Source organism: Anas platyrhynchos, chromosome 3 (genome assembly GCF_047663525.1).
Source record: "Anas platyrhynchos isolate ZD024472 breed Pekin duck chromosome 3, IASCAAS_PekinDuck_T2T, whole genome shotgun sequence".
Lineage (NCBI taxonomy): Eukaryota > Metazoa > Chordata > Aves > Anseriformes > Anatidae > Anas > Anas platyrhynchos.
The window spans coordinates 7,300,685-7,325,710 of NC_092589.1; the positions used below are offsets into that span (position 1 = coordinate 7,300,685).

Below are 25,026 nucleotides of genomic sequence, written 5' to 3' on the forward strand. Positions count from 1 at the left end.
CTAAAAACCATGTTCCCCATTAGCTTAACAGTAACATGGAAAAGAATGCAACCAAAAAAGTCATGCACTGAAATATGCATTTGACAAATATGTATGTATGTTTCCCAGTATGCTTTCTCACTGTAGTGTGTCACCAGTAGAAGACACAGGAGGCTATCACAAAAACGTATGCTTGCAAATAGAATATCTTCCTTTTCTGATACAGGGAGCCATCACCCATTGTAGAGTAGAGGATTTTTCTGTCTGGGCCACCTGACTCATAAGGAGTGGAGATGCTGACTCTGTGCCATCTGCATTTCCTCCTCCTAGGGATGTGTGTGAGGAGGGCTGGTTCAAGCTGGACAAACCAACTCCATTAGGAACTGAATGTAAATTTGAGATCGTGGGAAGAAATGATCCCGGAATAACTTTAGGCTACTGCTGAGAAAAAGTAACTGTCTGAATCCCAATGATTACCTCCCTGCATCTGTGGCTTCAGAGGAGCGGTCAGGGTTACATCAGCTGGGCTCCAGCACAGCCCCTTTGCCCCAGCCCTGCCACGGCTGCTCCTGCAGACAGACCACGACCTCCCCACTGCCAGCTGCTGGTCACAGCACAGCACATCGAGTGAGTCTCCAGAGGCAAGCAGCTCCCTTTGGTTCCCTGTGGCCCGTGCTGGTACTTAATGCAGAGCGGATTTTACTTTACAGAGCCCTGCACGAAATGACTTTGTCCTAATCACTGTGCTACCTCGGTTATCACCCGCACAAACATTCCCCTCAGATCAGCATACCGGCTGGGCCAGAAATCACACAATTGATGTTTTGGTTTCCACTGCCTTATCTAAATCCAGTTACTGCTCAAAATGAGACTAAGTCAACAGACTTAATTGAATGAAAGGGCTGTGAGACAACCTGGAGATTTGTGGCTGTGTATGTCCGTGCATGAGTTAATCACTAAGCAAACACTTCGCAACAAACAGTGCTGGGCTGAGCAGGCTTGGTTTCTCTGTGGCCTCAAAGCTCCTGACATGCTGGGGTTGCGTGAGGCATTGTTGGGACTGGCAGGAGGATTTAAACAACATCTCAAACAATGTACTGCCATGGAGAAAAGCTGGGGATGGACAATGGAGCAAGCCATGAACAAACACTTCTGCTGGCTGCCTAGATCAGGAGATAGCAGTGACCCTGTAGTAGTGGCAAAAAATAATTGCTCCCTTGTAATTGTTGCTTTCCGGATATGTGAAATAGCTCTGCTGGCACCCAACAGCTGGGAGCAGGGAACTGCTCAGTGTCCTCAGCTCATTCCTGGGGAGGCAGCTGCCAAACTCCGATGTCCCCAGCCATAAGCCCTTGCAGACATTACAGGTTTTCCTGGCTGCAGAGTCACGGCTTTCTTCCTGACTCTGCAGTGGAAGAGAGAAAGGTATAAATGAAATATCTGGGAAGGGCCACGCTGGGTCAGACCACTGCTGCACCTCATCTCTCTTCTTGTCTTCAGCAGAGGCCATGAGGAGACTCTCAGGAAAGAAGAATAAAAGCAGTGTTATTGGCACTGTCTAGGGCCACAGCCAGGATCAAGTCCCCGCTGTGACAGCACTGCATGAAGCTCCTCCAGAGCTGAAGGACTAAACAGAGAAAGCCTTACACTGCAGTTGCAACGTGCCCTGGCAAAATCCATGCCTCTCCTTTTCCTAGCACCTGCTCGGCTCGGAGGCCTGGTGCTGGTACCTGCTGCTGTTTGGGCAGGTTGCATTGGAAATGCTCAGGTTCCTGCCAATGGCTCCTCTTAGCCACTGCAAGAAGGGAGGCTGAAGCTGCAAACCTCCTAAGATAGTCATTAAATATCGTCTCAAATGAGGTGACTCACCTATTTCCCTGGCCGGTAGAACTCCAACAGGTAATGGAGAACCTGAATCAGGTCCCTTGGCAGCGACAGCCGTAGGGACATTGGTGACTTTGCCATGAGCAGTATAAAGGCAGAGCCTCACCATTTTAGCTCAGGATTGAACATGATTTTCACTGGAAAATCTCATCCCATCCTACAGAGAGACACCACGCCCTGCACAGGCCACCCACTTGTCACCAAGCTCTTGCTTGGGGCCAGAACATCTGGTTGTAAAAATGCAACTGCGATGGTGTCTCCTAAACAAAGGAGGGTACTGGACGCAGCTAGATCCTTCCTCCCCGAGGGAGGCCACAGCCACTGCTGGTACATTTGAGACCCATCTGACAGTTCTTGCTCTTTGGCATGCCGTGCAAGCAGACAGGGCAACTTTTCTAGCAAAGCCAAGGAAGATAGCAAGGATGACTAGCTTTGTGATCAGGTGCTGTGTGGCCAGAGTCAAAAGGAACTGCTGCTGAATGCCCAGGTTTCGGGATACAATAATAACACACAACGCTATATTTCATTCCTTTAACAAGTGCTGAATATGCAAAGGCTCCTTTCCCAGCTTCTGTCTCCGTCTTGGAAGTGGGGGAAGAGCTGTGTACATAATTATTTTCAGATGCCATCCACTTTATTGATTATCTGAGTGGGATGCACAAATAATGGCAGCTAATGCCAGGAGCAGAGATAGAATGGAGCTTGTTCCCTTTTGGGAAAAGCTGAAATAAAACCACCATATGAATGGGTCATTGAAAACAGGCTGGAATATATTCCCTATAGTCATTCCGAAAGTTCAAGGGCAGGGGAAAAGAAAAAACAGAAGAAACTGTCTCTGTGTTCACTAAACTTCTAATATCTGAAAGTGCTTAAAAAAACACACATGCACTTTTTTTTTTTCTTTTCATACAATCATGGAAAAACACACTAAACTTTTGACTCAATGGTTTTGTTTTTCCAGTGAGTCTCTTCCAGGCTCCACGCGCCATCTCACAGTCACGTCTGCTGGGTGAGCTTCGAGCTAACAAAGTTTAGAAGAGCTCTTTGCGATTTTGCCACATCGAGTTTCAAGTATCGGCTTGCTGGAAGTGCAGCAGAGAGGGAGGAGGGAGGGAAGTGGTGTGAGCTTTGCCAACACACCTGCACAAGCTTTGGGCTCTCCTGGACACTCTGTGCGCTAATGATGTATAACCTGTAGAGCCTGGCAACACGCACGCTGAAGACTATAACAGACAGGCTGTGCATACCTCTGATTTCTAATTTCTTCAAACAAGTAATAACCCCATCCTCCCCCAACCCTGTGCTGTAGGTAAATGTTTAGGATGGAAACTGAGATGTGTTCAGCTGGGGAGAGCTTCTACCAAGGTAAGGAACAAATGACAATTTAATTATGGTATTTTAGGTCTAAGCAAAAGGGGGGAAAATGCAAAAAGAAAGATGGAGTTCATTTCAACTCCAATGTTCTGCTAATTTGTCTTTTGACTATTAGAGATGCAGCTGGATCCTATTTCTAATCCACTTTCAAATTTGCTTGAATTAAAATCCCAGATCACTGCTGTGTTTTCAAATTGAAGCATGCATAGTAGCCAAAGTTTATATTGCATTTTCTGGAGTTATGGAATGATGAGCTCCAATAGAGGAAAGTGTGTTGTATGCCTGAGTGCTGGGGAAAAAAAAAAAAAAGGTTGGCATCGGTGTTATTTGGAATTAGAGCTCTCTTGTAGAATAAATAGCCTTGAAGTTAATACACTGGCTACGTTTTACATCCAGTTCCACCCACTGGAACTGGTAGGTATGGAAGAGCAAAGGCTGCCATGGTGGGGAGGTGGGAAAGGGAAGTGCCATTTAATGATAAAATCTGGATATTTATGAACTTTAATCTGAAATTAAAAAAATCCCCCATAACACCGTGACTTATTTTAATAAGAAATTAACTTTCTGAATGAGACAGCAAAGTAAGACAGCCCTTGCCTCAAAATACCTGTGCGCTCTATTGCTACCTGAATCCCAGTCTAGAAGCTGACATTTCTCCTCCAGCATCCTGTTTATATCTAAATTCAATAGAATAGTCTTGTTAGGCTTTGCCACCTGGAAAACACTGTAGCTCACATAAAGTTATGAATCCCTATGTTCTCTGGCCTTTCATATCTGCCATGACAATTCCCAGCCACTGCCAGGTGAAGCCAGCCAGCATTTATGGAACACGAACAGACTAATCATTTCCAATAGCGGGACACGATTAGGATATAATTGCAGCAGTTTACATTGACATCCAAGTGGACAGATATGAGCCAAAAATTGGAGTAAGGGATACACCCATCTACCACCCAAACGTAAACAAGCCAGCATGGTTAAAAAGAGGACTAGAACATAGGGCTCAGGCATCCTCCTTCAGCTGTGCTGTGGTACAATTGCCAAATTGCCACACAACCTTTCTGCCAGACTATTTATCCAGCCATACACTGACCCTTACCTCACACTAAAAGTTTAGTGGCTTTTTTCAGTACCACCTTTTTTTTTAAACAGGGCTAGAAGTGCATTATTATTGTTAAGAGTGACAGATTTTATTCTGGATGTTGGTTGTTGTAGGGTCACAACTTTGACCTGCTATGTACCTAAAACCCAGCTCATCCTGAGCCAAGCCCAGCCCCACTGCAGTGTGCACACCAGTGCCAGCATGGGTTCCCTTGCTCAAACCAGCAGTAATGTGCACGCAAAGGGGCACATTAGGAATGAAACCTACATGAATACAGCTTGTTAATGGATGATTGAAAATCCAGTTGCGGACTATGGGTATGTGAAGGAACACCGGGGCAGGTCTTCAGTTGGGATAAATCAGTATAGTGGTCCTGATGCTGAGCAAGCTCTACCTTATACAACCTTTGTGAACTATGAGCCCCATTCAGAGCAGAGTTTCTCATAGGAGAAAGACAAAGCTTTTTCTCTCAGCAATACAAGTGAATCCCACTCCACCATGAACATTTCCCTCGCTGACAGAAAGATACGGAACAAAGCTATCTGTGTTTGGGTAGGGGCTGTCCTGAAAGAGACCTGACATTACCCTGATAATTTACTTCCCTGCCTCTCTACAAAATGGACTAAATTAAACTTTTCCCAAATTTACATTTCCAATAAAGTAATGACCCTGAATGAACCAGCCTCTACAGTATGCTGACACATTTCTGTATGCAATGGTCAATCCATCCCTCCTGGTACTGTCACCAGGAGAAAATGGCTGCTGCTCAGCTGCAAGTTCTCACCCCCGTTTAGGGGTTTATGAGACAATTTGGCCTAAGTTTGCCCTGTGTCTGCACCTCTGGATATCAGAAACCTCCTCAAATGTGTTGGCCAGATGGAGGGAGCTCTCTTGGAGGCTGGGGCAGTTTCTACTGGTGGAGGATCTGGCCTGTGAACACCTGCACCTATGGCATGAGGACAAATAAAGGCCCAAGATCCAAACACAGTGTGCTCTCAGGCTCCTAAGCTGCACAAAATTCCATTTCCTTTCCACTTGTGCTAAACGTAAAAACAGAAACAAAAGCACACACCTAAATAAACAGAAAAGCACAGACAGCAGAAGGGGAGAGAGGCCCTAGTGCAGGTTGCAAGCCAACTAGTACAAAGAGATGTTTTCTATTTGCAGTCCTTCGTGTGAGACCTTGCCATATCATGTGGATGAGAATGTGAGTGGGAGACTTGTTGGATAATGTTGGTTTTATAAATGTCTCACAACTGCAGAAACACCTGCTTTACATTATGTTTCTTGTTGGTCCACAACAAAAATCCTCCCTGGTCAGCGGTCCTCAGCAGGCCTTGCTCCTTCCTTCTCTGCGGACAGCTCAAGTCACTGGTCTCTCAGCTCTGGGACACCACAGGATCACAGCGGAACCTCATCAAGAAGGAGGGGGAAGACAGAAGGGAGAAGGGCACTTCTGCACAAAATCATGCCAAAATGTTGGCCAGAGGACCAAAACCGCATGAGACTGCTTCCCATAAGGTGGGGGAGGCGAGGCAGGAAGGTTAGCCAGGCCAAATGGACAGGTCTTGAAGACCCATCTGTTTTCACCATGAAAACCTCACAGCCCACACCTATGCAACACACACCACTCCAGTCACCACAAGTTATTACTCTTGGTCTCCACTGCTTCCTGCGAAGCTGTAATGGGTCTGATACAGTGTCCAACGAAACCAAAGGGAGCCTTTCCATTAACTCAATGGGCTCTGGATCAGGCCCAACATCTGTTTGGCCCTCTCTGTACATAGTGCAGCCAATTTATTCTTTATCCATTCCTGGGCCTCTCTCTCCTACTTCTGGTTGTCATTAGCCACACTAAGCACCACCCCAGGAAGAGTCCATCCCCACCCCGTCAGCAGCCGAGCCCCTGGCATGGCAGAGCTGCGAGCGCTGCCCCAGCCCCTTATCAATCCAGCAAGCTGTCTCTCCTTCCTCCTGGTTCACGTTGCCAGGTCTAGCTCCGAGCTCCTCTTGCCCTAAGACCATTCCCCTATCTCCTCAAGTGCAAATATACACATTGCGCCCCAAAGACAGTTTGCAGTACTTCAGTTTCCAACCACTCTAACCAAATTTGTGATTTATGTTGCACAGACTGTGATGGGACCAGACACAGATCTTGTCTAGGTCTCATGCTGACATTTATGGGCCAGAAGACGCCACTCATTTACTGAACAATACACAATATTCATTTCTTCAGGACTTTGCTGGGCCCTTGTATTCCAGGGTCCTTTTGTCACCTGTCACACATGGATTCCCATGCTGTGAAATGTATGCCATTGCCAAGAAGAGCTATTAATAGCATTAAGAAGCCAAGCAGCTTCCTATATCAAAAAAAAAAAAAAAAAAAAAAAAGATCTCCAGCATCAAATCTATATCTTATCCCAGACACAGAGCTGCAGATTCCTTTTGGGCACTGACATTGTGTAAGTGAGAACTCCATGCAAAAATCTTCCCACCCCAGTGTACCCCCAAATCACATGGGTTTGAAAATGTGAGCATGATGCCTGAGGCCAGATGTGTGGACTGGCAGACTGCTGGCACTGTGCATAGGTACATCTGCATGTCAGGTAGTTACTCATCCCTGCATACTTCCCTGATAAAATCTGGATTGCCTAAAGCTGGTATTTTCACTGCAGTTTCCTTATCAAGGTATTTACCACCTCCTGTCTGTGCCTTGCAGACTGAGGGTGTTAAATGCTCCCTTGCTCTCTTTGCAGTGCAGTGAGCTCAGGCGTGTAGGAGCTGCTGCACAGGATGGGATTTCTAAACCCACTGGAGCATGCAGTGGGTGGCTGCTGGCCTGGGCTCAGTAGGATCTCACTGTTTGTACCTGGGATGTTGCTCTTTTGATCCTCTTGCTGCCTTTCTGCAGCTGGCGGGCTCCTTCCGGTGGTTTATGGTGTTTGTGGTGTTCTCTGGTAGTCCCAGCAGTTTACAGGCTGTTGTCTCCCACGGAGGGCTCTGCCCTGGTATAGTTGTTGTATGGCTGTATGAGGAGCAGAGTTTGGGATGAAGTTATCTCAGGAGCGGCAGAAGTCTGTACAGAACCTCAATCTATGCACAAAGCATCTTTTTCTCCTTCTAAAATAGAAAGCCCCTCTCTTTCTTGTTAAATAACAACAGGGATATGCCCACTACCGCAAATGCCAGCTACCACAAACGTCAGGTGTGGGGTCCAAGAGCACCCCACACCTCTTTCCCGCCCATTGCTGATATTAATAATTTTTTTAAAGCTACTGGTTCTTACCTTCCTCTTCCCATGAGAGAGAACATCACTCTGATTCCTGCACACTGTCCTTGGTGGATCTGCTGTTCACCTCCAAGCCTGAGAAAAGGGGAAAAAGAAGGACAGATTCTGAAACACAGTTTCTGAAAAATTACTAACTTCCTTCAGGAAGAACACTGTTTGATTACATACTGGGGAAACCTAAGCAACAGATTTGTTTCAATTAGGTTTCACAAATATGGGAAATATTTAATCAGTTTAAGAATAATATTTACAGATCTTGTTTAGCTGGGTGCACATTGCACTGGGGGAGGATGTAGTTTATTTTGGGATGCTGATTCCACAAACAACACTTCCATGAACAATTCCTGTGAGCAGTACATTGTATGAATATTGCTTAGTGTCAATCAGACTTAAAAGGAAACCTTTGGGCTAAGTTCAAGCAAAACGAAATGAAATTAAATATAATATGATTTCTAAGAAGTCCCCAAGTTCTGTCAGTTTGAAAATTACAATATAGTTTTTCATGCTTCATATAAAGAGATGTTCTTCTGACATTGTTGTTCCAGTTGGGGATCTAGAAAAAAAGAAAAGTCAAAACTATCTCATGGAACAGATTTCTAAATGACTTGAAATTTCTGTCTTGAGACAGGCTGGCTGAAGAAAAAGAGTGAACTTCCCAGCTGCTTTTCCTAGACCAACTGCCCAGCTGTAACCATGCTGAGCAAACTTGTTTAAATCCCATTGCTACACCCCCATAGCATGCAGTGCTCGCTGGATTTTGGACAACACTTAATGGGACCCAGGAAAAAGACCTTTATTTCAGAATATTTAACTCCTTGTGGCCTTTCTGGTGAAAGAGGCTAGACTTGGACCCAAGGCTGCTATCGTATCTGACAGCTTTCAGTGCCTGTCCCAGAAAGAAGCCCACCAGCTGGGGAAAATGAGTCTTGTCCACTGGCAGCAGTGAAGGAACATCAGGCAGAGTTCAAGGGGCTGGTTTTTCCCATTGCTTTGGTCTTGGGACAAGCCAGCACTGAAATCAGAGAGATGACTGCATATCTGAGGCGGTGTTAATTAGGTGCCAATTGCAATGAAGACATGACAGCATGGGCTTCCATGGGAGCTGCCTGCTGGCGATCAGCTCCTGCATCCAAGCCTGTATCCTGCTCTGCATCCTCCCTCCTCTTAAGACTAGCTAGGCTGAAATCGGCTTGGGATATGCGTGCTCTTGCTGTGGTTTCTCCTCAGACTGCACTGCGATTTTTTGGAGGTGTGCACCTGCCGCAGCCCCTGCCTGCGTGCCTGGGTGCTGGTGCCCCGAGCTCGGGGAGGAGCAGCCCCATGAGAAGCCTGGGGCGAGACGCACAGGAAAGCAGATGCTTTGCCAAGTGCTGACCCGCAGCTTTGTCCTGTCCTGAAACCTCCAAAGATACTGAGAATAAAACCTGGGGAACCATGTAGTGCAAGAGAGCAACTAAAAAATTACTCCTGTAGTGAAGAAACCACATAATATATTCAAGATGTCAGAGGTTAGCCGTGGTGCATGTGAATCATGCTGCAAATACCTCACCTTTAACTTTACCGTCGTAATTAGATTACAAAGTTTTTATTACGGTTTTAAATTCTGCCTTTATAGGTTGCTGCCCAGCTGTGCACTTAAATCTGGTTTTATCACACTTTCTGAGCTCATCACATTTAATTCTGCCCCTACAATGCTGGATTAACTTTAAGGGTCACTGAAGTCAGAAGTCACTCACCCTTGCCCTACTAATGGATTCACACCACCCCAACGCGGCCCTGAAGAGTGATGTGTACAGTAAACTCTATTTATTGGCACGGTGGAGGGCAAGGGGCGTTGGGGTTGTTTGCTTATTTACTGCACTGCTGCGCTTAGCTGCCAGGATATTTGCACGGATTACTGCGTCCACAAGATGCTGTTTACCTCCATGTAATAGCCTGTTGCAGTGAAATCTTCTCAGCAGCGCTGGTCTGAGAGCTAAAAGGGAGAATACTGACGTCTGCCTGTGAGAATTGGATGGCTGCTTAACGAGGTATATAGGCTTGTATCATCCGAGGAACTGATCAATTGTCTCCATTCAGAAATCCAGAAATCACACCCGGCCATCACGCTCATTGCAGCCAGAAAGCCCAGACCTGGTGTTTCACGGCTCCTGTCTCTGATATTTCAGGCAGTCCCAGAGGAGTAAGAATACATTATTTTTTCTAAGGATGACTTCTTCATTGTTTCCATCACCAAGAAAGCATGTCAAAGCACAGAAGAAACTCTTCATCCAGACAACATTCATCCCCAGGTTTTACCTTGATTTCTTTTTCTTTGAGCAGCAAAGATCAGATGTGTTGGTGTTAGATACCACCCACACAAGAGGATTCGTTGTCCTGAGAAATTCATCACGTAAATGGGCAAATAAAGGGGAAATCACATTCTTTCCATTAAAAAATGGAGACATGAGGTATTGAACATCCAAGTGATTTACATGAAGTCACAAGGGGGAGTCTGAAAAGGATCTGAGAAATAAAACTAGCTCCAGTGGAAAGGTCATTTCTCTCTTTCTTGCAGGGGAATACTTTGAACAGAATTAGAACAGACCTGAGCCAGAGATGGACAGCAGGGACTTTAATGAAAAACGGAGGGCAAAATTCATTAGTGAGTAATGCCATGACAATTTTTAACCTTTGCCATTCGATGACTAGACATAACAGTTTTGGAACCAAGGTTAATAATTTTCGGCAATATACAACCTTCTCCCAAGGAATGTGCGGTGATTAGGGCAAAAAATTTCACATGGTCACAAAATATCTATCTCAGAGTCCTGGGCTTATAAAATACTCTATTTCCTCCATTAATTGTGTCCACGTGGAGCTGTAACTAAGTAGCTGAAACAAATAAAACCAAAGTAATATTGTTTCCTTTTAAAATATTTCACTTAATTTGTGGAAGAGGTTTGGGCTCATTAAAAATAGACCATCTCCCATGAGGGCTTTTCCCTTTTCTTCTCCAAGGCTCTCGACCAATCCCTGGTAATGCGTATAGCAGCACGCCGCTCCTCACAAAGCCGCGGGGGCTGCTCTCCTCTTTGACTCCGCTGCTCCTGCCGTGATCTGCAGCAAGGGCAGGCAGCTCCTCTGGCTAAGCAGAACGAGGCCTCCGTGTCCTCTGATGCATCGCTGCCCTGGGGTGACCACTCGGTGTCTCTGCCTACAATTTCCTCCTTCCATCTGCAGCTCGTTAGGGAACTCCAGCCCTTCCTCCTGTGTAAAGATTTGGCTATCATGACCTGTGCGTTTTTAAAGGAAATGGCAGTATGTTCCCTGCAACCACAGCACAAGCAATGCCTAGACATCAGCTACCATCCACACAGTGTAAGTTATTCTTCTCATGGGTCTTAGTGTGTTCCCTGATCTCCCGAAGTTAAGTTATGAATCAGTTACTGGTGAAATCACAAACCTCTGTGTCATCTGCGACAATTCCCTTCCCCAGGTTGATGTCAATCACAAACCAGAGGGCAGAGCACATGAGACAGAGGGAAAGAGCAACCTGGAGCAAGGGCGTTAGGCTGCAAGAACAACCTCCGGAGGAGATCGAGTGACTCCAGAGATTCCTTTCCTGCTTAACATCGTTTCTTCACCTTCTTCAAGATGTCTTTTCCTCTTATATCCACTCCTCCAAAACAAAGGCCAAACAAAAATGGGAAAAGACCTGGTGACTCAATGTAGTCCCCTGCAAAGTCCGCATTGCTGGTGTGCTCTAACCAGCAGAGTGCTCCCACTGCAGTGCAATAGGGCACACAAGGTGGATGATGGATGGATCTGACCAAGGGGGGGGCAAGTATGCAAGCATTCAAGTTGCAGGAAATTTAGTGCAGAAGTTGAGGCTGTGACCTTCTGTATGACGGGACGTTTCATGAGGCAGTAGTGCCTTGCTGGCACCCAGCATCCTCACCCTCACCCACCATCCTGATGAGGCCCTGAATACGCATCAGGTATCTGGGACAGATGTCATGGCATGTGCACTTCAGCCCTGTTTCATAAAGACTCTTCCATAAAATCGGTCCTATGACCCGTCCCCGCGCTTCTCCCAGTCACACTGCAGAAGAATTTATGCCAATGTTACCAGGCAACAGCCAAACTATTCGTGAGGGCATCCAGACAAAGGATGGAGAGCAGTTCAGAGGCTCCCCCAGTGCTGGGTCACTCCAGTTCTTCTCACTGGTTTTGTTCTCCTCCTGGGGGGTGAAGCCACATCTGGAAAATTACTGGTGTCCTGCTGTTCACTATGGACACCACTGGGAACTGGCATATGGTCTTGTAAACCGTGATTAGATCTACAAAGTAAACTCTCATTATGACTTCTCTCAAGGTCTTTAAAAACACATTTCCCTAACTGCTATGATTACATTCAAATTCTTTTATTTTAGTAATAAAAATATTATCCACATTTTCCTCTCTTCCTCCTCTTCTGATCATAATCTCGTTGGGCACAATAGAAAAATCACTCCACATTCTCTTTTCTCCCCATGCTCTCCAACTCCTCCTGTCAGAACGACAATATGAACATAAACAGCCTCCCTGCGTGGATGAGCTGAAACTGATGTGTGGAGCTCTTCTGGAGCATATTACAAGGTAACTATCACCAGTCATTCATTGGCATTATCCTTATTATTATTACTGCTATTGCTTATGTTTGTGCCCCCCTTAGAGATGATAGCTGGGATCAAGGCCTGATGATGGTGCAGATGCTGTGCAGACAACGTGTGAACGCGGTCCTTGCCCTCCGCCTGGAACAGATCTAGAGCAATGCAGCCGTGAAACAGAGTGCAAGACATTAGGGGAAACACTTGGCCAGTGTGAGAAACAGCCCAGCTCAATTAATCCTCTGTCACTGCCACTCCTCTGATGCCTCTTTGCATAACCGGAATTTTTCGTGGTGCTGTCTTTGGTGATCATGAACGTGGCTGTACCAAATGACTTTTTAATGCAAAGCACAAACCCCAAAAGTGCCATTACCCAGCCCCAGGAAACAAGCTTCCAGCAGCTGACTGGGACGGCAGTGAGGCTTTGCCCAAACTCTTACCCGCACTGTAAGAGCCATGGGAGAACTTGAGTGGGATGAAGATTTCTGCCCTGAGTATGTTTATCCCAGAGTATAATGTCATGCTCCAGGCAGGCACGCACTAGTCCTGGGCAACTTCAAAGGAATTAATTCAGGATCACCTCTCAGCCCTGTAAGAGCCTGGAGGGAGAGCTGGACCTGCCGACTCTGCACCCAGGAAAAAGGCCTCTGACCACAGCTAGGGAGCTCAGCTCATCTAGGTTGTCCTGGTGTCCTCTGAGGGAAGATGAGCAGAACCTACACGCTCAGCAGAGGGCTGTGTATTGCTTATACCAGATCTGTAAAGAACTATGAAATATTCCTATATATTTTAATTTTTATGATACTAACAGAAGAGCCTTCCCAGATGTATCACAGGCACTAAGGAGCTAAAAATGTTATCCGGTAGCAGTTTGCTTCACAACGGGGACTGTGCGTGCAGGTCATATATGCCTATACAGGCATTTTCTGGACTGTTTTTCTATGCGTCATGAATGGAGACACAGACATAAGAACACTTGGTTTTAAGAACTGAATCACTTGGCTTTGATAAGATTTTGTCTAGATAAAAAACGAATTGATTGACATCTCATATTTCTGGGCTTTAGTGAAATCATAACTGCACTTTAATTGGTTTAATTACCAGAACATAATATTACAGGTATGTAATGTAGACCTGTAATATAGAGTTATACAATATAATATAATATAAGTGCAATATATAATAAAATGTAACAGGTAATATAACACAGTTTTTCATGGTAATTATTACTAGGATTATCAGTAGTAAATATTCAGTGACATGACTAGAAATTTCCGGTAAGTAATGTCCTCAGGATTCGGCCCTTCTTGTATAAGCTTCTAAGAACAACTTACATAGGAGGAAATGTGAAGGTTGTGAAAGCATTTGCAGGCTAGGGTGGGATTTGGCTTCAGTAAGCTTGGGGTCTAAGTTCTTCCAAGATGTTTAGGCACCTAACTCCCACTTCAAATTTCCATGTTCTCTTCAGAAATGTATTTTTCCTTTAGCTTTTTCCATGGCTGGCTCAATGCTCACAGCATTTTTCACAATCTATCTGTTGTCTGCATTTTGGAAATGGCTATTAACAGTCACCCAATATTTTCCTACCATAATTGTTTAGATCTCTCCAGTGACACAGTTAGCATCTGGGAGAAACACTGTAGTGTGCAATTGTCTTTAATTATCTTTCCATTGTGAGAAGGGATGGTATGTGCCAAGGCATTTATTACACCTGACAAGGGCTATGTATTTACAATGGGTGTTTATACACGCTAATTCTTTACAAAAATACCTTGACAGAAAGTGCTCCGCCTGCCCTCATGTTCCCTATCGCAATTGCTAATTAATATTATTGTGCTGAAAATGATCCTATCAATTAAAGCCTCTCCTGTCATAACCGCTGCTCCCTGCCTAGCTATGCCTAATTAACCTGCCGCTGACTCACACACTGGGAAGGATGTTCGTTAGGCAGACCTGGCCTTGCTGATCTGATTTCCATTGCTCCACTTGATTTTATACAGAGCCCTCCGTTTGGCTAAGCGTGTGCCTTACCTGAAGGACATTATCCAGTGGGTTTCCTTCTCCACTCAGCACTTCTTGTATTCAACTCCTGCTGCTGATTAGGGTTTAATGCTATATTCAGATACCTGGTTAAGTTCCCGTTGATATAATTGGTACTAGGGCTGACCGTAAGCCTATATTTAAAGCCAAGTGCCATCTGATTCACTATGCCAGTTACACTGGTTAAAATAAAGTTGTGAGTGCACAGCATTATTCTGAAAAATACTGCACACAATGACTGCAGCTGTTCTGAATTTTCTGTGTATTTGTCAAGCGAAAGAGATGTTTATGTTGCTTGTATAAATAAGGCTTGATCCTTCAAACTGGAACAGAATGCAACTGTTTCGCAGATCTGGTCTCTGGGAATTATGGCAGGACTGGGAAGGACAGTGGGGAGAGCCCTGCCATTGCTCCCAGAAGACCAGGTTCAAAGAGTGACTTTGCTGTCTACAAGATGCTTTGGGCTTAATTTGGGGGGTTTGTATCTAGGTACATTAGAATAAACAGAAGTCTAATGGGATTGTCAAAAGGACATTACTCACCCCTCGGGAGGCCTCTTCTTCTGCCAGAGCTCCTGCCTGCCTCAGCTCAAATTGCAAAATCTCCATGTTCTTCTGTTTCTCATCTGTTACAAGAGAGATAATTACAGAGGTGCTAAGAGGATAAACGTAGCAAAGTCCGGGAGGTGCTCAGAAAAAGAGCATGTAGGATAGATAGAGCACGAGTAGAGCACTTGTCTGAAGGCATGCCTGAGCTCTGCAGGGACAAAAGATGGGGTTTCTGGCCGACCACAAACTCAGCTGTGATGTGGTCAAATGGGGCTGGGTGAGGGCTCTCAGGATATGGGGTTGTCCTCTCCAGTTTTGCTTCAGATCAGCTGCCTAGAGATGCTGGACTCTCAAGCTATCTTTGGCCTTTTCAATGATTAAGAAATTAAAAGGATATCCCTGAGGACAACCTTTTACACCAGCTATCTGGTGCCACTCTGTGCCGTGAGAGATAGCGCCAGCTACAATGAATCACACAGAGGAGAAAAAAAAAACAATCTCTTCTTTCCCAACTCTCCAATAAAGACTAACTTAAAATACGGAGGAGCATTCCTGCTGGAAGCTGCTTCCCATTCATCCATCCCGGCTTGCTGGCTGCCCTTGGTGATAAAGCTGTTCGCCACGTGTTGCTCAGTGGCGTTACAGCGATTACGTCCAACCAACACGGCGCAGTGGGGAACCCATCCTGCTGGCCCCGCAACTGGGGCCACGCAGAAGGAGATGGGATCTTAAGAGAAAGGATGGCACGTGGTGAGCCACTGCCTCTTTGCCTTGGGACCAGCTCCGTGGTGGGTGTTGCAGATTACGTTCTAGGCAAGCGTGATGAAATCTCGTAGAGGGACGGCAAAGTGAAGAAAGCTATGCACATGTGCCATCTAGTAGACAAGGCCTTCAAACTTTCTTCTTGAACTAACCTATAACAACAAAAATAAAAAAGGAAAACAAATAAAGCTTAAAAAGTGAGTCCATCTCACAGGGTATAAAACTAATCATTGAATCAAACAGGCTAAAGGACGAGGAAGGGATGTGGAAAACTCAAGTCTTTTTTCCCTGTGAAACCATGGTATTCTTGTAAACAGAGAAGGGGAGAGGAGCTCTTTATTCTCGCAGGAATGTGAGAAAGTGCCACTGTGCAATGAGACAGGTGGCTGGCACACTGGTGTCTGCAGCACTAACCAGGAGCAAGGCACTGCAGAAGGTGTTCTACCTCAGCCTGCTCCCAAAGTGTCCTGGGGTCCTCTACCCATGAGAAGCGTTTTCCCTCCCAGACGTCTCCTTCCCTGGCAGTTCTGACCTTCCTCCTGCACTCAGAGGAGAGCTGGAAGGTGGGCAGAATTGGCCATGGCCATACTGCTAGTACATCAAGGGCAGGTAACCCGTATGGGAGTGTTTGTTCTTGTCAGCGACTCCCATGGGAGCTGAAGGTATGCGGCACCTCACTGGAGCAGCACTTGCTATTGCCACTAGTAAGAGTAATAACTGTAATAATAACAATAAAAGGCAGGGGAAGAAATAATATTGCAACTTCCTTCCAACCTCGAGGTCTCTGTGTGTTGGGATTCCACAGGCACTCTGCTCCGCTTTCTTTGAAGCAGTGGTAAATAGAAATGGCTGGCAAAGCTTCAAAAGAGCCATATAAAAGAACCATATACCTACATGGTTATATAGGGTTTGTATAAGGAATACACATTTATTTCTTTGAAATATGCAGTCCCACCAGTAGATTCCTTTTAGACTACACTTTGCTTTGAAAGAAAAACATCCAAAGGAAAAAGAGAAACATCAAGAGCTCTGCAATTGTTCCATTTCAAAACTTAGTACTTTGAGGTTCTCATGTAGATCACTATGCAAGACTGTGAAAAGCAGGAAGAAAGACAACAGCTTTTTAGGAGGAAAGAAGGAAGTTTGTTTGTTTTGTTTTTGTTTTTGTTTTTCTTTCTGGAGTGATTCCTAAACTCTCAAGTCAGATGTCAGAATTCCTTCTTGCCATGGGATTCCAGCTCGTACGTCATTTGAAGTGTTGCTTATATGCCTCTATCTATCACCACCAACACCATAGGAGCTACACACCATATCTCCTGTTTTATTAATCCTCACAGAGCCCACGGCCCACAGGGAGATGCTACTATCCCCACAGCTCTGGAAACTGAGGCAGGAAGCAAGTAGGTGACCTTACAACTTCACACGGAGCATCGCTGGCAGCGCTAGGTGACAAGCTGCATCTCGCGAGTCTGTGATCCGCACTTCTGTCAAAAAATCCCCTTTTCTACTGTTTTCTGAGTCAGCCTGGGTAACGACAAGCAGGCTTTTGTTGTTGCCATTTGAGGAGCTGGCTGTTGGTCTGAGCTCTCGCGTTCTCGTTAAGGAGGCCACGAGGGGAGAGCAGAGCGCCGATCCCAGCGGGAACACGTGTCCTAGGTTGGTCCGTCTGCAAAATAACTCTTCTGCATGTCATCTAGGCCAAGAGCCGAGTCTGGGATCTGCTACATGGCTAAGTTTCCTCCCTGCGGCGGCCAGAGCAAGCGTGGTGACAGTTATGGGGAAGGAAATTGAAATGTTTTGGGGAGTTATGGCATGGAGAGTGACATCTGTGGCAATGGGCTCATTAAGTGAAGGATTTGGTGTAATACATATTGTAACAAGGTCATATTTTCAGAAAACTAGGACTTGCCAGAAAAACAAACTAAATCAGCCAGGCTTACGAATCGGTTTGCTTCCAAACTCATCTTTAATCTAAGTTCTTTTCAAGGTCATCACAACCAGGCTTGCATGAATCTTGGGGCCTAATCCTCATCTGGTGCAAGCTGGAGTGAATCCATTTAACTCAAGGGAACCTCGCCAGTTTACATCAAATAGTAGTTATTTTTAAGGGTAGGTCATGTAGAAATATGTAAGTACTTAATTCCAGCTATACTTTTTGAATAAAGCAAATAAATCTGTAACCCACCAGGATACAGAGCATCCAAATTTTTGTTTCAAGCCACGGGAGAAGCATCCCCTATGTTGAGTCACTGATGCTGTAATGTGGAAAACCCGGGGACAGAAATGGCATTGAGGTCTTTGTGGAGTATTCCCCAGTCCATCTTTTGCCAAGAAGAGACTTCCAGAAGGGTGCTGGTCTGGTCACTGTGCTTGAGCCGAAGGTGCTGCCAAGAGAGAAACTGGAGCAACTCACCGGTTTCTCCCATGCTCACCGCAGTGACCAAAGAGGTGCAGCTCCCTTGAAGTAAGTCGCTCCCTTTCAGATTTCACCAGATGAGAGTTTGGCCATGGGATTCCAACAATCCCACGTCTGACAGCCCTGAGAAAGCACTTGGATGGAAGATGTGTTTAGAAACAACAATGACTTGAGCAAATCCTGGCCCCATTCAGCTTTCAAAGCTGGTCAGAACCCCAAAAATCGCACTCCACATTGAATTGTGCAGCTTCGAGGAGGAAGACAAACCATGATTTGCCTCACTGCTGGGATGGGCTGGCTCAGAATGGTCCCCTCACGCGAGAGGCAGTACAAAAACCGTGAATTACATTTGATTTTTCATCTCTAACTAATTCTTCTTTCTATGGCCTAATTCCTAGCCATGGTGAACTGCTTTGCCCTCAGTCCCACAGATTCCTCTTCATGGGAAGTCAGAAGGTAATGAATGACTGAATTCCCTCAGGAAGGAGAGACCATTCTTAAGCTTAAAAAGGAGAAAAAAAAATATATATAAGAAAAATGGTTGCCTGCATTGGAAGTGGTTCAGGAAGAGTGGCAAGAATTCAGGGAAAGGGAAAGGGAAAGAAAGATACCCAGTAGCAATTTTTCAAATTTTGTTTTCGAGCAAAAACGTTAAAACCCAGGAATGACCCAGGGACCAGCTCTTTTGCTGCACTTTTGACTGTTGCCTCTAAAGACCCTAGTGCAGTGGCTTCCCCAAAAGATCAAGGCCGCTAGGTATTATCTGAGCGTAAAGAAAAAGAAAGGTATCACCTAATGAAGTACTGAGATGGAGAAATACCTGTTTTGTGTTTTTTTTTTTTTTTTTTTTTAACATCCTTTGCACTTGAATAATTGTCTCCCTTAGCAAAAACGGTGCACTGAATATAAGGCAGAGGCAAAAGAATATTTAAAAGCTATAATTACTGCTGTTTAACAATTCAAAGTTCTATCTGAGGATGTTTTGAATACCATCTATGGTATGTTTTCTCATTTTAATTTATAATTATTGGGGAGAAGCTTAGCTTTGAGTGCTTCTCTTCTAAAAACATAGAATAATATATAGTACATGTTTGGTTTGTAGAGAAGGATACAAAATCAGGAAAAAACATGTAGGAAGGATACATTATTTTTTTTTTTATGTGTAAGCAAGGTTTAAATGGAATAATTAAATTTACCATAATCAATAAAATGTGTGAGTCAAGTTTATTGAAGTGGCTATTTCCCATTGCATAATTTCCCTGGGGAACTTTCATTTTTAATTCAAAAATAAAAAAAAATAATAATAAAAAAACCCAACCCCCTGAGCACTTACTGTAAATATGCCAGCATACGTGTGAGGTTAAGAAAAGCACGAGCCTACACCCAGGAATCAAAGAGGGGCTTACCACTGCTTTGACACTAATTGTAAAAGCTGAACATTTTCTAGAACCATAATCAAATATTAACTGCCATGGGGGACTCATTCAGCAGCTCACAGTAATTCTAATAAGATGCAGAGCCCTTCACCTTCGGGTCACCAGTTCAAACCCACTTTGGGCTGGTTAGTAAACACAAGGTAGACCCCAAGTCCGGTGGAGAGCCAGAGCATCCAGAGTAGATGCCAGAGCATCTGTTGGGCAGAAGTTGGAAAGGTTTTCCCTTCCTTTTCTTCCCTTCATCTCAGGTCATCCATGCTTCCCCTGGGACTAATGTGGCCACCTCCTCTGGGGCCCCACCTCGTGTCCCTTGGCCCCAGATCCTCCCTTCTGGAGCGCAGAAGGGAAGCCCTCCTCCTCGCTGCCCTTCCTCCACTGCTCCCCGGCTGCCCCCCAGCACCTACCACCAGAGAGGCCGATCTTAGTGTGGTGTTTCTCAATACTCCTCAAACATCCCTTATGATGAACATTTCTTCGAAAATGTAAGCAGCAGTATCACCTCTGCCCCTCTTCCACATGTACAATTCCTCTTAATTAATTAGTTCATTTACTTGAGCACCACGTGGAAAGCACACTGATCAAACACACAACCGAAAACACCCAGCCCTCGCCCCCCTGCCTTAGGCTGCACAACAAGAGCTCTGCCAGAAACGGCGGCGTTTGAAAACTGAAGCCGGGTCCTTGGCTCGGCATTTCACCTGGCTTCAGGTAGCAATTCTTGCGCTGCTCTGAGCTGAGCACAGCTCCAGCTGAGGGACACAGGACTGCCAAGAGCCCCAAAGCAGCTCAGATTTTGTGGCAAACACCCTGCACGTCTCCCCACGACACCAGGGTCTGGATGGGTGCTGAGCCTACTGTGTCTTTTGTGAGGAGGGCATGGATGGTTTGGATTCCTCAGTTTTTCAGGCTGAGTACCCACCACAAGATGCTTACGTGGCTGAACCAGCCTAAAGACAGGCTGCCACCACCACGGACAGTCTCCTCTCTTCCTTGCACACACGATCCACTTCTTGTGTGCATGGGCACAGAGGAACCTGGTTCAGGAAGTGGCACTAGCTGAAGATGAACCTTACGTTTCATTTGTGGAGTTAATTTTAGGCTGAATCACTTCCCAAGGCTTGGTATGGACAACTTACAGCAAGGTCACAACCGCTACTGGTGGCAGCATTGGAATGGCCCTTTCCTATGGCTGGAGGGAAGCTAGACAAGGCAATCCTTGATGCACTAGGAAATCCAGAGCTAGGCATGACCTGAAGGCTGTTTTATGGCATATAGTTGCAGTATGCAACCCCATCTCTCTGGCTATGATGATATGCATGCTTCTGTGTATGTGTGTGAGCGAACAGAACAGTCTGAGGCCTTAATTGTGTCTCACATTAATGCAGCTGAAAAGTTGAGGAGCTCTACGGAACAATTCATTCATTGTCCTCTACACATCTGGGTTAATGTTTCCTCCTTGGATTAGTCTGTACCAGCATGTTCCCTCTCTGCTCACCACAAGCTAGCGGTGCCAATTTCCCTCCATGGCAGCTCCAGTGACAGCTGTTTACTTGGAAGCTCATGGATTTGATATATGGGTGCTAGCCACAAATTAATGGAATACTTTCCAGATGCAATGTCTTTAAATATTCAAACAATAAGCCAAAAGCACTAAGCTGTTCTGGCCATTTTTTAACTCCGGATGTCTCCTGGAGATGATGTAAACACAATTTCTTGGGGCAATGACCAGAACACTTCAGGGGTTTCGAAGGCGAGCAGCAGCGTCTGCTGCTGGATGGCAGCCGGTCGATGGTGCCATTTGTCACCTGAAGCCAAGACCTGAAATGACCAAGGACAGAGGAATAAAGCACAAAAAAGAAGCATTGAAGCTAACAGTTAGCAGGTGGCCTTCCCAGCCCGCTCTGCCCGAGGGCTGCGCACGTCGACTTGGAGCCCTGGGTTCAGATGAGCTGCACTTGGCATGGGCTCCAGAGAACAGCTCCCAGAAACGTCTCTGGAGCATTTCAGAGCAACAACCAGAGTCTACTGAAGATGGTGGCAGCGGGCAGAGATCACATAAATGCCTCTAACTTCTCCTTGTTAGGTGACATTTAGAAATCCTTCTCAAACAGAGGAGTGGGTACCTAGCTCAGAAATTGAGACCAACGTCTCACACACCAGACCTTCAGTGGAGGCATGTTGCTCCTAAGATCTCGGTTTGCATTATATTCACCCTAATGCACCCTAATCATATTCACCCTAACTGGTCCTCCAAAGTCCTCCAAACAACATTTGAGGGTAAAGATCAGCATGCAAAAGTGAGCTAAACTGCTTTGTGGCTACGTGTAATTTTGACTGTGACCACCTTTGCTCAGGTCAAACTGAAAACTGCAAAGTAGAACGGCTGCCCCGAAGCTGAACAGTAAGGATTTATACCACTCCAGAACCTGGGCCAAAAAGTGTAACTGACTTCTTGGCCAACTTGCATGATTTTTTCTTCTCTCACTGCATTTTCTTTGGCATTTTCTTCTTTGCGTTCTCTCATTTTCCACAACAATTTAACATGACCTGGACAGTTGAGCTACCACGGTATGGATTTTCTATCCAGCCATGGAGGTAGGAACTTTCTTACACACTTCTATCTACCTCAAAATGTCAGCAAACATGAGATGTGTGGCCTTATACTTGATGAGGGCAAGAGAGAGCTCTGTTTGAATTTGAAACCAGCTCAAGCCTGTTTGAAGGTTTCTTATTTATTCACTGCAATGTCGCAATTAATTAAGAGAATTAATAGTTATTAAAGTTATCATCATTTTTACTGGATGGAAAAAATCAAGTTCATTATCTAACGGGAGGAAAATAAACATCATTTTACAAGGGTTTTAAAGCAACAACAGTAATAACAAACCACCCCGAACTCTAGTCCACAGGCAGCACAGACATCTGCTAGAAAAATATGATGATTCCCCCACCCACCACCCTCAAATTTAGGGATTTGTGGAATATGGGCCTTGCCTAAAGTTGCTTGGCAGAAATCCCCATAAGTTCTTATTTAATGAAATCATGTGGTAGTAAATCAAATACAGAAACAGGAATAAGTAAATCCACCACATCCTTCGAAAAAAGTATGGTTTGACTCTGTCAACTCAAGTTGCCCGGGCAATGAATTATCTGCATTTGTCAACTCAAAAGCGATCATCCAGCAGTCACCCACCTTTTGCTACAATTTTCTAATCCTCATCTCAAAGCTGAGCTGAGAGCCAGCACAAAATGGGCAGGATACTCACACGACTAGCTCCCGAAACGAGTGCTAAGCTGCCCCATCTTTGCTAAGTCTGTGGAAATGGCCCAAAATGCAAAATGCGGGCCCTCTTGCAAAGTGTTCAATTCAACAAAAACGACAGGTGGTAAATTAGTGTCATATACATCATGAGGAAAAGTGGCAGAAAAGTGGGAAGAGCAATGTTGGTATCATAATAGAAAAAATTAAGACGCTGGTGGATTTGGCGGTGTTAGGCTGATGGTTGGACTTGGTGATCTGAAGGGTCTTTTCCAAACTAAATGGTTCTATGATTCAATCTAGCGCTGAATTCAACAGGAACCTTAACACACAGCCACTTTGCATGGTTTTCCCTGTGCTCTTGGTGCATCCACATGGGTCAGAGCCATGGAGAGATGCTGGGTAGATTTTGTCTTCTGATAAATTCATTATAATTTGATAACAACTATGACAACGAAAAGGATCTCTCATAGAGAGAGCTTGTGAACTTTTTTCTTGAGACTTCCTACAGAAACTACGTCTGTTGAAATAACAATCTCTACAGACAACAATTGACACCTTTTAAGATATGATTCAGTTTTCTGTCTCATCTTCCATATTTTTCTCTAGAAAAGAAGATCTATTTGAATTTTGGTCCCCAAAACTCTGAGGAAAAAGTTCAGTGAAATTTTCTTTTTTTTTTTTTTTTTGTTTAATCTTTATTTATTTATTTATTTGTTTTTTGCAAAGAACACCTGTATTTTCTGTGGAAAACCACAACAAAAATAAACATTTCTTGTCAACATTTCCCCGAGGAATATTAACACGTGATTTTCATTCACTGGTATGCCCAAGAAAGCAAGCAGAAAAGAGATCATTTGTGCCTTTGCAAGCAAGATTTACAAAGAGCTATCTTGTAAGGAAGTGGTTGAAAAAGGCCTTGCATCAGATTTTGCCATTGTGTCCATTTTAATCATGACCCACCCCCTGAGATTGCTGTGCTACTTGGATTTGCTGCTTGAAATTATTTCAACCGCTCAGTCATAGGAAAAGCCCCTTAGCTATTCAGTCTTTAATTTACTGACAAAACATGCGCAGTTTGGTACCCTTCCTTGTTCCCTAAGATTACACACTTTTAATTTAGTGTTTTCATTTTTATAACCGAGTACTTACAAGTACTAAGATGATGGCTTTGTGCTTGCTGGTTTGTCCTGTATCCATTATTGTTTCAGCTTTGCGATTCATTGCTGTGAAATCAATGCAAAGCAACCCCTCAGAAATCTTGGGATTCCCTGGAATCCCCATCTGAATGCCATTGAAGAAGAGTTGACTTTGTAATTAACCATTTCTGAGGGAGTTAAAAAATATAAACAGCTCAAATGTGACATTTTTACAGCCTTCATAAAACCAAATGCAACATTTACTAGGTACGTGTTTTAGCAAAAAGAGAAAGGTTGCCATAGCAAAAGAGCAATCATAGTAATTTTAAGCAAAACCAACACTAATTGTGGAGCAGCAAGGTGCATGTTATTGACATAAGAAAAATTCTCGCTTTGTACTTGAATAGCAGAGCTTGATAAAAACAAGAGATCACCACATGGAAACAGGCTGCAGTACTCAGCAGAAAACCCAAGCAACTGTTGCACTAGAGAGCAGAACTTAGGCAAAAACTATCCCCTCTGCTCCCAGTGATAGATTTTCTTTCTTTATGCCCTAATTTCCAGAAGTAAAGAATGATAAGAACTACAGCTGGGTGATGCTATTTGAACTTTGTTGTTGTTGTTAAACAAAACACAATTTGCGATGAGTCAATTTTTTCTTCTGCTAAATTCATAACCCAGTAAAAACAAACAAACAAAACAAAAACAAGAAACCAAAACAGCATGAATTCTGAAATCAGGAAACATTTTCATTCTTACGCTTCCTTCTCTTTCCCTAAAAGACAGCCACATTACAGAGTGGTTTGTTTGGGGCTGAAGAAGTGATAAGTTTTTATTGGAATTTTTCCCTTTCTTGCATTAACTAGAAAAAACAGGAGAAGGTCGCTGGTGCCAACACTGACCTCCAGAAGGTGCCTTGGCGTTTTGAGCGCCCTGTACAGAAACCGCCGTGTGGCACCATGCCTGGCCAGACAAGATGCTCTGGGATTAGGTCCCAGGCTTCAGAGGCTCCATTTACCCCTTTCGGAGCACAGCAGAGATGAACTTGGAATAAGCCTTCCAAGGTGACCCAAATCCTCTTCCCTTCCTGGCAGAGATCAGTGCAGCCACTGGAGGGGCTGCAAGTGAGCGCCGTGTCACGTTACCCACGGCGAGCTTCAGAGCGCC

At 44.8% G+C, this 25,026-nt stretch overlaps 2 long non-coding RNA genes across 14 annotated transcripts in view; one reads left to right on the plus strand and one right to left on the minus strand.

The window, feature by feature from the left end:
- LOC110352193 (uncharacterized) overlaps nt 1-25,026 on the minus strand; it is a 362,843-nt gene that overhangs the window by 41,220 nt on the left and 296,597 nt on the right. For 12 of the 13 annotated variants that reach the window (XR_011807942.1, XR_011807951.1, XR_011807953.1 and 9 more), the window contains 4 exons: nt 15,379-15,761; nt 14,842-14,924; nt 7,626-7,703; nt 7,209-7,364 (listed from right to left, as the gene is read on the minus strand). This is a non-coding gene — a long non-coding RNA (uncharacterized lncRNA). The remainder of the gene's footprint in view (nt 1-7,208; nt 7,365-7,625; nt 7,704-14,841; nt 14,925-15,378; nt 15,762-25,026) is intronic. The other variant, XR_011807943.1, reaches the window with a different exon arrangement.
- LOC140002081 (uncharacterized) lies at nt 8-14,257 on the plus strand. The gene is made up of 3 exons (XR_011807959.1): nt 8-3,228; nt 12,167-12,248; nt 12,325-14,257. It is a non-coding gene; the product is annotated as an uncharacterized lncRNA (long non-coding RNA).